The 9,199-nt window shown below is 30.6% G+C and overlaps 1 long non-coding RNA gene across 1 annotated transcript; it reads right to left on the bottom strand.

Annotated features, from left to right (window-relative positions):
• Window positions 1–8,656: 8,656 nt before the first annotated feature.
• On the bottom strand, window positions 8,657–8,915 carry LOC126553769 (uncharacterized). The gene is made up of 2 exons (XR_007606581.1): window positions 8,827–8,915; window positions 8,657–8,730 (listed from the first exon to the last, which is right to left on the bottom strand). It is a non-coding gene; the product is annotated as an uncharacterized LOC126553769 (long non-coding RNA).
• Between the last annotated feature and the right edge of the window lie 284 nt (window positions 8,916–9,199).

Here is a 9,199-nt window from a genome sequence, read left to right as displayed (position 1 = left end):
ACTTTTTCGAACAGATTTAATATAATTATGAGGTACTTCATAATCCGCTTTTAGAAGCTCAGTTCTTATAATTTTTGAAGGTCTTACTGAAATCGTGTCATTAGCTTTTCTATTACAATTTTCTCGCAAAATTTGACGCTGGATTTTTTCTACAGTATCTAATATATGGTTGTGTTCTCCCAGTATTTCCAATAGAATTGTGTGTTTCGAGTCAGTTAAAATACTTGCAGTACATGTTTTATGTACGCACCTCCATTTCACTTTTCCGTCATTTCATTGACGAATATGCCGATATTTACATGTATTTACCAACGCTAAATCGTTGCCCTTTTCAGATTTTATTATCTCCAATTTATTCTCCATGTTTATTAATTAACTTATAAATTTTACACCGTAAAAAATTCGTATCGTAAAATTCGTTCTAACTAGACTGGTATATTTTACGATCGCTATATTGACAACACCAACCAACAACTATATTATAGGTAATTTATCAAAATAATCTCGTCATTACGAGATTATCGTTATAATGTTAGGTCGCATAATAAATATTAATCAAATCATATAGACTCGGATGCTCGATAAATTATGCTGGTTGACATATATAACACATGTAATTTAATGTATATTGTTATCTTTACCGACTTTATCAAAAGACCCGACTTATCTTATTTTCAATTAGTTTGAACTTAAAATGTCGTGGTAAATAGGTGGAAAAGTTCAAGTCCCTAAATAATATGCACTAATTGTATCAATCTCATGTTACAAAAACAAACGTGCGGAATCGTATTCGTTATATGGCAACGTCGCATTCGAATATAATACGGAGTTGGGTAGAAAAAAAAAGATAATATAGAACAATGAACGTGCGGAATCGTGTTCTACCCGTGCACTGAACGCCCGAACTATACCAGATTCCTATCCAGTCAGACACATCCATGATTTCTCGCACAATCTGGCTAACTGCACGATATTTTCCACAATTGATCTGGTAAAGGCTTACCATCAAATACCTGTTAATACGGACGATATATGTAAAACAGCCATTACTACCCCATTCAGACTTTTCGAATTCCCTTTTATGACATTCGGATTGCGAAATGCGGGACAAACTTTTCAGCGCTTCATAGACGAAGTTACCAATGGGTTGGACTTCTGTTACGCATATATTGATGACATTTTGGTTTTCTCAAAATCAGAGGAGGGCCACAAACAGCATTTACTCGTCCTATTCGGAAAACTTTCTGACTATGATGTTATTGTTAATTCAAAAAAATGTGTTTTGGGTACTACTAAGGTAAAGTTTCTCGGATACCTAGTGTCTTCTGAAGGCACCCACCCGCCACCGGATCGCGTCGATGCCCTACGGCAGTATCCATTGCCAAAATCGGTGCAGGGATTACGCCTGGTTTATTCCCAAGGCTGCTGACCTACAAGCACCACTCCACGACATTCTCAAAGGACCGAGGGCAAAAGGTTCCCAATCTGTACAGTGGACTCCGGAGTTGGAAGAAGCGTTCACCGCATGCAAAGAAAATCTTGCGAGCGCTACACTCTTAGCACACCCTCATCCGGGCGCACGCCTCGGACTTTTTACTGACTCATCCAGTCAATCTATCGGGGCATGTCTGCAGCAACTAGTCGATGACAACTGGCAACCAATAGCTTTTTTCTCAAAGAAAATGTCGGTAAAACAAGGTGCGTGGCCTGTTTATTACCGTTAATTGCTCGCCATCTATGAATCAGTGAAGTACTTCAGGCACATAGTCGAAGCACAACCATGTACCATTTTCACCGATCATAAGCCACTCATATATGCTTTCACTCAACGCAGAGAAAAGATACCTCCTACGCAACTCAACCAATTAACATTCATCTCCGAATTCACCACTGACATTCAACACGTAAAAGGTGAACAAAACATCGTCGCCGATACCATGTCACGCATTGAAGCTATGTCTCTCCCGCTAGACTACCAAGCTCTTGCTGTATCTCAGGACTCGGATGATGAACTCAAACATTTTATTGACAAAAGTTCATCTCTTCATTTGGAGAAGGTACTAGTGACTGGATCTTCGGCTTATATTTATTGCGACACGTCAACGGGACGCCCACGACCATTTTTGCCTCAGCAATTCTGGCATCAAGCATTTGATCAGTTACACAACCTTAGTCACTCCGGTGCACGCGCAACAGCTCGCTTAGAACGATTTGTGTGGCCAGCAATGAAAAGGGATTGCCATTCTTGGGCACGTGCCTGCGTCCCCTGCCAGCGATCGAAAATAAGCCGACACGTCTCAGCCCCACTGGGAAACTTTGAAACACCTTCACGCCGATTCAAACATGTGCATGTCAATATTATCGGTCCACTACCGCCATCCCAGTCCTTTAGGTACTGCCTGACGGTAATCGACCGCTGTACACGTTGGTCGGAGGTGTACCCACTCGAACGTATAACGGCAGATGATGTCACTAAGGGTTTCCTCAATTGCTGGATCTCACGCTTCGGGGTACCTCAATACGTTACAACTGACCGTGGTACTCAGTTTGTTTCAGTAACTTTGAAAACTTTGGTAAAACGTTTTGGTTTTACGCTCCGCCCCACTACCAGTTGGCATCCTGCTACGGATTCATCGAACGAATGCATAGACAACTAAAGGCAGCTATCATGACCCACGCCAAGGATTCGTGGACTGAGTTGATGGGCTACGAAGTACTTGACCGTAATGACAAGACTTTTACAATAAAAGTTCGTAATCAACCAGTTACGGTTACAGTTGATAGAGTAAAACCCACCTATCTCCCGGCGAACGAATTCACAATTGATGGCCAGGCCCATGCTCTACCAGCGACGGCCCCAAATAAGCCCAATCAACAACAACCGCCTAAAACCGATCCACCGACACAGCCAGTACGAACAACTCGCTCAGGCCGCCAAGTAAGATTCCCGGACATTTTTGACCCCAGCTAATTTCACTCCGCAGGTGGGTGGTGTGGCGGTCGAATGCTCTAGAATGCTCGAGGGCCGCGCCGCGCGTCTTCGGTAATGTTCTGGAAGGTTCGCACTGCCGCCACCGCCTCTAGAAGATTCGACAGCCTATATAAGCGCAAGATCATCGCTCTGTACAGTCTGTCATTCGTCAGCCAGTCTACGCGTTTTGTCTCGCCGTCTCTCGCTTAAATTTGTTAGCTTTTGTAATATAGTTGTAATTTGCAAACAGTAAAAGTATTTATTTACACCTACCTATTACACTTCGCTACATACTTATAATGCCTAGCTTACTTAACTTTTTTATACTTATAGCTTAATGATGAAATTAAGTCTTTTTTGATAATTTTATTTTGTTGATAAATTGAATATTATTGAAAGTGTGGTGCAAATTAAATATTCTATATACATCATTAACATCATCAGAAAAATCAGTTTTCTGAGAGGTTTGAAGGTGATACATTTAGTTCTTCAATTTCAATTTCAGTTAATAAGTCTGAGAATAATGATGGTTTTGATGTTAAAGGTCCTGGATATGCTGATACGGTTGAAGCTAAAATAAAAAAAATATTTTTTAAGTAACTATTTTTTTGCCATTATCATAATTTTATAAATTTCAGTTTTCAGTTTTTCCCCTTCCAAAAATAGGTATATGGAAATCAATTATCAGTTACTTTATCATCTCCTTATCACAATGGTGAGCCGTGTACACGAAAAATATTCAGCTATGTTCAACAACACGGTAACATGGTTTATCGTGCGGTAAGAACGTATAAACATTTTGATATACCAAACGCTTACCATGTACACCAACCAATCACAGCGGAGAATTTTTATGCACGTACACGCGTACGTGTATAGTGGAAACCCGCCTTAAACCGCTCCGTGTGTAACCACCTTTAGACATATCTAACCAATAAACATTTTGTAATTTTAAACATTAAATGTATCATTTAAATACATTAATAATTAAATATTTAAATATTACCTAATGTTTTAATTAATATTTAATAAAGGTTAAAAATAACTATCTATTAATATAAAGCTAATTTAACATTTCTTTGAATGTTTAAAAATGAAATATTTAAAATTCAACACTTAACTTAATCTTGTATTAGATTTCTATTTTAAAGTTTGACATTAATCATTAAATATAATATTTAAAAGTTAATGTTTAAATAACCATTATCATTTTGTTCACGTTTCAATGTTTAGCTACCTTAAATACTAAATATTTATTTTTTTTGGCTTAATAAACATTAAAATATGTTTTATATAAATTATGATATAAACATTTAAATACTGTTGTTTAAGTATAAATTTGTATTTAATTTCTCTTTAATTATTTTACTAATAAATTGTAGGTTTATAAATCAATGTTAAATTTAACATTATTATTTTGTTCATGTTTCAACGTTTAGGAACCTTAAATACTAAATATCTAAATATTTTTTTTTGTTGTGGCTTAATATAAACATTAATCGAAGTTTACATAAACAAAAAATATATTATAGCCAAACTTTTATATTTTTTTTTCTAATTATTGAAGTTCAACTTAATTCACAATGACAATTTCCATATTGTTCACTTTTAAATATATACATACACTTATTTTACTTCTGCATAATATATATACAAAATATACAACAACAAAATTTATAATAAAAGCATTTTATAGGTATAATAATATTATATACATAATGTTTATTCAGTAAACATTTTAGATAAAGAATAAAACAATAGGTCATTTCAAAGGACTTAATACATTTATTATAATATATGTTATAGCTAGTATATTATATACATTAAATTAATTATTAATACAATTATAATACAGGATATAAATAAAAAATATATACACAATATACAATACCTAGTAATTGATATGAAACATAATATAATTATATTAAAGAACTTAATTTTAAATAAGATATAATTTTGAAACGTATATATAGGTACATTAGGATATCTTATCTCATTTAAAGAAAATATTTGGTATTTTTATTTTAAATACCTACTATTGTAATTATAATTTAAGTCATAATAAATGTTTTTATATCAAAAGTAGTTAAATTTCTTTTTAATAGCTATTATAAAAAAACTAGGTAAATGGATTTATTGGTACCTATAGTTATACCAAAGTAATTAACTAATTAATTATACTTTCATAATAATAATATAACTTTTAAATGAAATAAAAAAAATAATATGTATTTATTCATGTTCTACAACATAAGTATCATATATAGGTAATGCAATGGACATATCTTTAATTTTTAACACCATATATTTTACTTTAATACTATTAATATTATACATTTCATACTGTAAATCTAAATTACTAACAATATATATGTTGTATATATACTATGATTGTAATCATAGAGCTATCGATTGGTTTTAGATAAAAGGGAACTTTGGTTAAAATATAACGTAAACCCAAAATTACATGGTCATTTGATGTATTTGTAGGTACATATATTTACAACTTTGACAATATCACCAAGAAAAGTTCCAATAAAACAGTCTGCATTATTATTAGTAGGTATTTATTACAATTGTATTAAAAATATTTTTTTTATATTGAGGTTCAGAACAGTTATTTATCATAGGTCCAGAAGTATGCTGTTGTTTAAATTGATATTTTTCAGAATTTTTGATATTTAAAATTATTGGGGTGTTAAATATGATACTTTCAGTTTAACGTTTTACAATTTGTTGCAGTGGTTGTCTTATTTTCTAACAATTTTTTTTAAAACCTTCATATAATCCTCAAAGGGAAACGCTGAACAATTATCTAATGAATTAAAATTAATAAAATCTTCATGAATATGCTGTAAGCAATGCATATTGTGGGACATCCATTCTTTTCCATAAATAATGATAAATTGTTCAATAAAGTAATTAATAAGTGATTTAGTATAGTTTGTAAGTTGGCTAGTATACTGTTTATGTTTACCTAATAAAATAAATTTTGACACATTCAGGCATAAAAAGTTTAAATAACATTTGTCATCTAAAATAAATTTTAAGACTATGGGACCAGTATAAATCATAAAAAGTCTAAACTCTATGGCTTTCCATCTATTGAGTTCATTTAATCCACGTGGTTTACGTTGAAAATCACAGGGTACCATATTCTTGAATGAAAATAAATATTCACTTATAATATTATTTTTAAAGCCTGGTATTCGAACAGTTAATGGACCCTTATTTAGCCACAAATGTAATAATTGTCTTTGTATACCTAAACACAAATTGTGCATGTAATCAATTGAAAATACTTTGATTATGTCTATATTTGGCAAGTCAAGAAGAATTGACATTGAATCGCCTACATGATATTCTTTTTGGTCTTTGTTTTTGAAGTTATCATGTGTTCTTTTTGGGAAATTCAATTCAGGAAAACATACTTTATGTTTATAATATATACCTTCAGTGTGGCAACGGGGACAAGAAAAATATCCACTATGATATTTAGTTTTCAAAACAAAAGCTTTAGCTGGAGTATCACAGCAGAATACGTCTAGTACAATCTCCTTTTTAATTAATTTATTATTTGTAGTCTTTCCCACATAGCAAGTCAATATTAAATCAAGGCTGAATAAAGATGCATTTTTAAACATTGAACATTATTTAAATATTGATTTTAGATGAAATTAGAAGTATATTAATCTTTATTGAATGTTGTATAGATGTGAAATGAAATAAAATCATATGTTCAAGAAGAATTGACCATTAAATGTTGAAACAACATTGAAAACATAATGCTTATAAGCCTTTATTCAAACAACAGTTCATATTAAATTGGCCTTGTGTGAATCTTGATTCAAGATAAATTTAAACTTTACAAAATATGGAACAAACATTGAAAATAACATACAAATACTATATAGCTCCAGATTAAAACCATATATTCAAGTTTACCCTCCAACCAGAGCCAGATTAAGGCTTTTGCTGCCCATAGGCTAAAATAAATAATAATAATTATAATAATAATTAATTCCTAATAACCTAGCTCCAGTCAATTGATGTACCTAACCATAATTATTTTATTTCATTTACGATACGCATACGTTGATGCCAAATACCAATTAACGTAACCCTCTTAAGAGGCCGTTCTGGTACCCGAAATTCGACCGTAAAAACATGCTTTCGTACTTCCCATTTTCCTCAGCTCTCGTTAGTCGTAGAAACATAATTTTTTCACCAAAATAATCCTGAGAAGTTCTTCTAGGTGACTGCGTTCCAGATTTTTAAATTTTTTTTTCAAACCGATAATATTTGCATTTGAAATTTTCATTTTTTTTCAAATTTTTGAAAAATTATATAAAATAGAAAAAAATAGATATCAAAAAACTGGAACGTAGTTATCTAGAAGAACTTCTCAGGATTATTTTGGTAAAAAATTATGTTTCTACGACTAAAGAGAGCTGAGGAAAATGGGAAGTACGAAAGCATGTTTTTGTAAGAAATTAGAAATTTACAGTCGTCATGTGCTGCTCTGCTTAGTATAGCGGCAGCGTTCGAGAACAACGTTCATACCACCACCCCGCGCACTATTGCAGCCATACCGCACCATAGGTCAAAACTGGTTTTCATATCACGGCTGAGCCGCTCACTGTCTATAAATAATTATTATACACAATACGAAAACAATTAAATATTGATGACAGAATAATACAATATCTAAATCTTGTTTTATTTTTTTCATAGAACCGATATCGAATTTTATATTTCGTATATTATTATTATTCTGCACATCATATTTTACATAAACTCACATAACACTTTTATAATTTGATTTGAATAATTCTTTTTTTAAGCTTAAAGAAAATTGTACTATAAAATTAATTTTATCAATGTTGAACATAAAAATAAAATATGAAATTTAAATCTATATAGGTGACGAAAAATACCTTAGGTACATACGAATAAATAAAAGCCAGTTGAATAAATTAACCAACTACGTAATTAATGCATAACTTAATTACATAATTCGAGAACTTATAATAATTTAAATAATAAGTGACTTAAATCCTTAATTATATAAAGTGTTTATAGAAACTATAAAGCCAAATTTTGTATATATTATATTAATTTATTAGTATAAATACATCTATCACAGATAATTTATTTAATTATTGATTGATTATAATATAAAACTTATGTCCTATTGAAGCCAATTCAAGATATGAAAAAATAATTACAGAACACAGATGGCATTAATATGCATTCAAAATTTTTTAAATTATTTATTGTATAATTATATTGACAAATGACAATCTATCTAGTTATTAATTAAATATAATTAGTATAATATTGTTACTTTAATATTTTTGATTTTTTTTTTTTTATATTTTCCAAAATATGTTCAGGGTCTATAATATCATCAACCAACAATCTTTTCCCGTACTGGGGATTGACAATTTCTGGAAGTAAGCATTCTGTATAAAAACTGAAAATAAAATTTGTTGTATTTATATATTTACATCGAAATCCAATTACTACATAAATCTAAAAATTCAAGTTAAATTACACTTTTAACTTTTCAATCATTTTTTCGCTCCAAAAAGAATCATCGAAACTAATAGTTTGAATTTCTATCCAATTTTCCGAATAAACAACAAAATAGCAAAATTTCGTTTGGAGATTTTCATCTGTCCCTGAACTTGGTAGTAATAATTGTGATCTAATTTCAATTCCATTTTCCCTTTGTTACTAAGACGACAGAAGGATAACTGAAATTAAATAAGTATTGCAATAAGAACATTTTACATATTATTTTACGTTGATCCCATATATTTCAATTATAAAATAATTATTTTACTACACACCTTTTTACTGTTTATAGCTTCTAAAAATGTCTTAGTGTCTTTTACTCCAAATGGACATTTAATTTCAACAATAAAATCGCCATCGACAATACCGTCTATAGATATTAAAAAAAAAATAAATATTTCATTAAATTTTATTAAATTTCATTTATATTTTTGTAATTAAGTACTTTTAAACTTATAAGAATACATAGGCACAATTTTTTTTTATTAGCATTTGAAGTTCAAATATTTACAAAAATTCGTCAAAAGCATGAATATTTACAAATTATTTGAAGTTGAAAAATCATAAAATTTTTTGTGTTTATAACTAAGGATTAAAAATACAACACTAAGTTTTCCATAAGTTTTCCTTCAAGTAGTTATAGAGAAA

The sequence above is a fragment of the Aphis gossypii genome, unplaced genomic scaffold, assembly GCF_020184175.1.
Source record: "Aphis gossypii isolate Hap1 unplaced genomic scaffold, ASM2018417v2 Contig00322, whole genome shotgun sequence".
Classification (NCBI taxonomy): Eukaryota; Metazoa; Arthropoda; class Insecta; order Hemiptera; family Aphididae; genus Aphis; species Aphis gossypii.
This window is presented reverse-complemented; position numbering and strand designations above follow the sequence as displayed.